This window comes from Microplitis demolitor, chromosome 7, assembly GCF_026212275.2.
Source record: "Microplitis demolitor isolate Queensland-Clemson2020A chromosome 7, iyMicDemo2.1a, whole genome shotgun sequence".
Taxonomy (NCBI): domain Eukaryota; kingdom Metazoa; phylum Arthropoda; class Insecta; order Hymenoptera; family Braconidae; genus Microplitis; species Microplitis demolitor.
In genome coordinates this window covers 14145149-14151472 of record NC_068551.1, presented here as the reverse complement: position 1 = coordinate 14151472, position 6324 = coordinate 14145149, and positions in this window count along the sequence as shown.

The following is a 6324-nucleotide window of genomic DNA, read 5'->3' as shown; positions in this document are numbered from 1 at the left end:
GTTGGAAAAGTGGGATGGAGAGGTAGGGGAGACTGGATTCACAGAAGAGGGGAGATGAAACAGCGGCAGAGAGGACGACTTTCGTCCTCCAATGGCGTTTAGCGGTACGTTAACTATCATTCGGTCTCGCCCCAGGGCCAATTCGCTAACCCAGTATTTACTGTTGCCCAGGGCGCTGTTAAATAAACTGCGGGACCATGTCACGAGGGGTTAGCTCTTCGTGCAAGCTTAAAACTGTCTTCTCAGTCACCCTCCTTATCTATCACATTCTTTATACTATTTTCTTCGTTTACACTTTCTCCTCTTGGTATCTACAATGTGGACAAATGCGAATTAAAAACGGTAAATTGGATGAGACCCGTTGAAAAATCCAATTTCGAGAATTAAATTTGATTTTGATAATCGATTAAAAAAGTCTTTTTGTCATAAATGTCATTGCTGCAGATGTAGCTTAAGTTTCCTGCTGAGTGCATATGCCTTGATGCTATGGGCGTACACTTGAACGTTTGCCTCGTATTTATCACTGTTGGATACCTTTGTAGCCGATCTCGAATACTCTTTGGTCACCATGTGTTCCAACGATATGCCATCGTTTCCATTCTAAAGTATTACATTTTCCTTCGTATTTCATCACGGGCCTCTAAGATTAACACAACTTTATCTCATCCATCTCATCATTATACTTCATCTATACGTACTGCGATATGTACATGTTATACCTACACGTTATATATACTTCCATGCTGCGTATAGACATGTATTCTTGTAATTTTAATAATCGTTCTTCAATTACTGGATAATGATCTCAATAACAAAATCACAAAAAATAACAGTATGTATAGCAGAGGGGGGGGGGCAAAAGGGGGTACCCTCAAAATTTAATAGAAAAAAATTTTTTTTTAACTTCCCGCTAAGAAAATCGATGATTTTCTAGAATTTCAAGAAGTTAATGTTTTCATCCCGATTTGTGAAAATCGAAATTCCAACAGATGTCGACGTTTTGAGGTTCTAGGAAGATATTCTGTCTAAATTCAAGATGATGCCCGAGTGTATGTATGTATGTATGCACGTACGTACGTACGTATGTAAATATTCTGTAAATTTTGAACGAATGAATCGATTGTGATCGTCGAGGTGTCATTCGACGCGGCTTGTTAAATACTATAAGCACTAAAAATTTGAGCTTAATCCGTAGGGTGCGTTCGGAGATATTTCAAAAATATTTTTTTTTAATCACTTTTGATTTCCTCGATGTATTGATTCCGACATCTAATCAGCTCTCAAACTTTTTAAGCCGCGTCGAATGCTACCTCAACCATCAAAGTCGGTTCATTCGTTCAAGAGAAACCGTTAACGAAAGAATTAAAAAAAAATTTTTTTTAAAGTTTTTCTGAAATTTCTCAAAAACGACTTGATAAATAAATTTGCAAATTCGATCAGCTCTAGAACTCAATAAAACGCGTCGATTGCCATCTCAACCGTCGCAATCGGTTTATGCGTTTGAGAGATATCTTTGGAAAAATAATAGTAAAAAACGTTATTTTTCAAAAACAAAGGCATACACAAATATTTTCGAACTCGAAAATGTATTGCCAACAATATTTTCGAGCTCAAGGAGCTCGAAAACAGTGGAAAGTTTTGGGGCTGGCCCGCAGGGTCAAATGACAGATCGATTTTTTTTTATTAAATAACAATTAGTAATTAAGCTAATCGAGGGTAAACGATTCATTACACATAAAAAAAAATTTCTTTGAGTATTAAAGAACCAAAAATAGTTGTCGAGAGAAAGAAACACATTCTTAATGATGAAAACAATTAAAAAGAAAAAAAAATCGGTCTACTAGTTGACCCTGCGGGCCAGCCATAAAACTTGCCACTGTTTATGAGCTTTTTAAGCTCGAAAACATTGTTGTGAATACATTTTCGAGCTCTTCGAGCTCAAAAATACTTTTGTATGCCAATGTTTTCGAAAAAAACTGTTATTTACCATTTCTTTATCCCGCGATATCTCTCGAACAAATTGACCGATTGAGAGAGCTAAGGCGTCAATCAATGTATTTTATAAAGTTCTAGAGCTGATTAGATTTCGAAGTCGATTGTTTGGCTCGTTCTTGAGAAATCAATAAAAAACTAAAAAAAAATATTTTTTTTTTTTCGTAATTCGCATATATTTTTGAGTCTACTTGATTGAATGATCTGGAAGTGTCAAGAAAGTTGATGGCCAAGAAGTTCTCTCGATTGCCGCAAGATCCATTCAAATCGGTTCATTAGTTAAAAATTTATAGACCGGTAACACACACACACACACAAACACACACACACAAACACACACACACACACACACACACACACACACACACTCAGGCACTCAAGTATCATTCTGAAAATCGTCAGAATAGCTTCCTCTAGGACCTCAAAACGTTGACATCTTTTGAAAACTCGATTTTTAAAAATCGGGGTGAAAACAATAACTTCTCGAAGTTTTTGAAAATCATCGATTTTCTTAGCGGGAAGTTATACAAAAAAAAAAATATTTTCATTTTTTGAAGGGATGCTCCCCTGTCCTACCAGAAAAAAAAATTTTTTTTCTGCCTTCGTATCCACCAATGATGTGAAATGTAATTTTTCTTTATGTTTATTAGAAATGGTGCAGCAAGACCTAGAACTGAATAGATTTTAGAGTCGATCGGTCGAGTAGTTAATGAGTTATACGAAAAATAAAAATAATTGGTTTTTTCTTTAAGTTTTTTTCGTATCACTCAATAACCGCTTGCCCAATTTGTCTCAAAATGTAATCAGTTCTAAGCCTAAATGAACTTTTTCGATTGCCGCTTGGTTTCGGTCCGATTTTCGAAAACCGAGTTTTAAACAGATCTCGACGTCTTGAGGTTCTAGGAAGCTATTCTGACTTATTTCACGGTGAGGTTCGAACGTATGTACGTTCGTACGAACCGACATGGTCTGGGTTCGATTCCCAGTTCGGGCTATCTATATTTTTCTCAATTTATCTATAAATTGTCTTATTGAGAAGGTTTGCATGTTTTAGGTTTCCACTATATTAAATTGGTGTTAATACCGTACGATGGACGGTGTGGCTCAATAAGTTATAGATAAAATTGAACGGAATATAGTATAGTGCCGGATAGCTCAACTGGTAGAACACTCGGCGCGATACCGACATGGTCTGGGTTCGATTCCCAGTTCGGGCTATCTATATTTTTCTCAATTTATCTATAAATTGTCTTATTGAGAAGGTTTGCATGTTTTAGGTTTCCACTATATTAAATTGATTAAAAAAAAAAAAAAAAAACTTAACTTGGTTCAAGTAAATTATTTTCTTCAAAATATTATTCTTGTTTCAAAACATCTAAACTTTTTAATTAAAAAAAATACAATCTTGAATAAATGAATTATTACTCTTCAATGAAGAATAAAAAGTTTTCTTCCAAAAATTTTTCTCTGAAAGAAGTGTTTTTGTTTTCAAACAAGAAGCATATTTTTTTCTCCCAAGAATTTTTAACTTCCCGCTTGGAAAATCGATGATTTTCAAAAATTTCGGGAAGTTATTGTTTTCACCCCGATTTTCGAAAATCGAGTTTTCATTAGATGTCGACGTTTTGAGGTCCTAGAACGCTATTCCGACTATTTTCAGAATGATGTCCGAGTGTCTGTATGTGTGTGTGTGTGTGTGTGTGTGTGTGTGTGTGTGTGTGTGTGTGTGTGTGTGTGTGTGTGTGAATGGTCTAAAACCTTTTAACTAATGGATCGATTTGGATGTTTAAGGCGGCAATCAAAAGAGCCTGTTGGCCATCAACTTTTCTAAAATTTCAGATCATTTCATCAAGTAGACTCGAAAATATTGGCGAATTACGAAAAAAAAAATTTTTTTTTTTTTTTAGTTTTTTATTGATTTCTCAGAAACGAATTGAACGATCGATGCCAAAATCTATTCAGCTCTATAACTTAATAAAACGCGTCGAATGCCGCCTTAACCATCTCAATCGGTTAATTTGTTTGAGAGATATCGTTGGAGAAAGAAATGGTAAAAAACGGTTTTTTTCAAATATCTTCAAGACGGCTGAATCGATCGCTTTCAAATTCTAATCAGCTCTAGAATTCAATAAAACGCGCATATTTCCACCTCAAACGTCAAAATTGGTTAATTAGTTTAAAAGATATCAGTGTTGAAAAGTTAAAAAAATACATTCTGTGTTATTTTTTCCTGATAAATCAAAATGTGCTGTACTAAAATGTGTCTAAAATCTTACAAACTTTTCCTCTTTATGGTCTCTTTTGATCATCATATAATGCCATCAAACTTGTTCTTTAGTTTTAACGATATTATCAACGGAAAAATCGAAAAATCACAGTTTTTAATAATTTTCTCGGATATTTTATATATTATTACTCTGACCTAAGTCAAAACTCATTTAAATCTTGATTTCGATCACTGACATTGATTTCTACCTCAATACATTTAGTTTATTGAACATAATCGGAAATTAAAATTTAAAAACCGCTTGTTCATTAATGATTTCCGATCCTTGAACTTTTAAATTTTAGCATAAAGCGTAACTTGTTAGAGTTTGAAAAGCTCATAAAAAAACAATCACATGCAATAAGATTTTCGAGCTCGAAGAGCTCGAAAATATAGTCACATTAATATTTTCGAGTTCCTTGAGCTCGAAAACAGCGGGAAGTTTTAGGGCTGCCCGGGAAAAAATGATGGCCTGATCAGACATGAAAAATGACCATGCCCGACCAGGCCTGATCAGGCATGCTCAGGTCTGATTAGGTACGTTCATGTCTGTTCATGCCCATCCGGGGAAAAAAATTATATATAAAAAATGGCCCTATATATTTATATATAATTATGTATAACTATATCATATTATATATAATTATTCCTATAAAAATAAAAAAAAAAATAAAAAATTCAGGCGTGTGCAGGATTTAAACCGTGGACCTTGCGCTCGAAAGTTTAACACGCTACACACTGACCTAAGAGATTTAGTTGAAAAGTAAGTTTCGTATGAACTTTAAGTGATAAAAATCTTATATTTGATAGATTAGTGGTCAACAAAATTTTATATCTATGAACAGGCATGAACAGGCATGACCAGACATGACAAGGCATGAACAGGTATAATCAGGCCTGAGTGTATTTAACGCTTGAGACATGAAAAGGCATGAATAGACATTAACAGCCATGAACAAACATGAACAGGCATGATCAGGCCTGAGCGTATTTAACGCTTCAGACATGAACAGCCATGGATAAGCATGAACAGGTATGATCAGGCCTGAGTGTATTTAACGCTTCAGACATGAACAGGCATGACCAGACATGGCCAGGCATGAACAGGCCTGATCATGTCTGATTTCAGGCCTGATCATACATGAACAGGCATGATAAGGTCTAATTTCAGGCTTGATCATACATGAACAGGCATGATCTGGTCTGATCATTTTTTCCCGGGATGTGATGGTTGATATATTTAAATTTTAATTTAAAAAGTTGCAATAAATAGCAAAAAAGTACTTAACATAAATTTTAGTGTAAAATATTATATTTCCCACTGAAAATACTAAGAAAAAAGTAAGGTTATGTATTCAGAGACTATCTGAGTATATTCTGTGATCTTAAAAAAAAAGTAAATCAAAATAACATAAAAAAAATTGTTTTCTAATCTATTTTACTAGAAGTTATTTAAAGCTTATCTTGGAATATGGCCGAAAAATTATCTTTTCCAACATAGAATTTTGTGAATTAAAAAAAAAAAATCAAGTGTCCTATTGAACGAACAACTAATTTTATGACTAAAAATGTCCAAAAAAGCACTAAAAAATTTTTTGTTTTAGATTTCGAATTTTTTTTTCAGAAAGAGCGTTGAAAATAAAAAAAAATATGTATGAAAACATGTTAAAAAATAAAAAAAAAACGAAGTGGATCACTGTCGCAATGTCGTTGAATTGATTTGGAATGACCCATATGCATATATATTAAGGGGGGGGGGGGTGACACCATATTTTGAGACTAGCAGAAAAAATAAATTTCTGTTGAAAAATACTGACTCACGGTTTGTTTAATAGGATGCGAGACCTGATGATCTACTTAGGCAGTACGGATACTTTAAAATTTTTAGTATTATAAAACCAGTTTCGTTTTACAAGCGTTTGTTTTTCTGCTGACATAGGGAAAATAGCCCACTCTGAGGTAAAGTCACTAATAGTAAATTTTTTTTCCCTAATCTTATAATTTTTTTAAAACCAGTCTTTAAGACAGGTATATTAGGAAAATTATTTTTTCATTAGTGTTCCGTT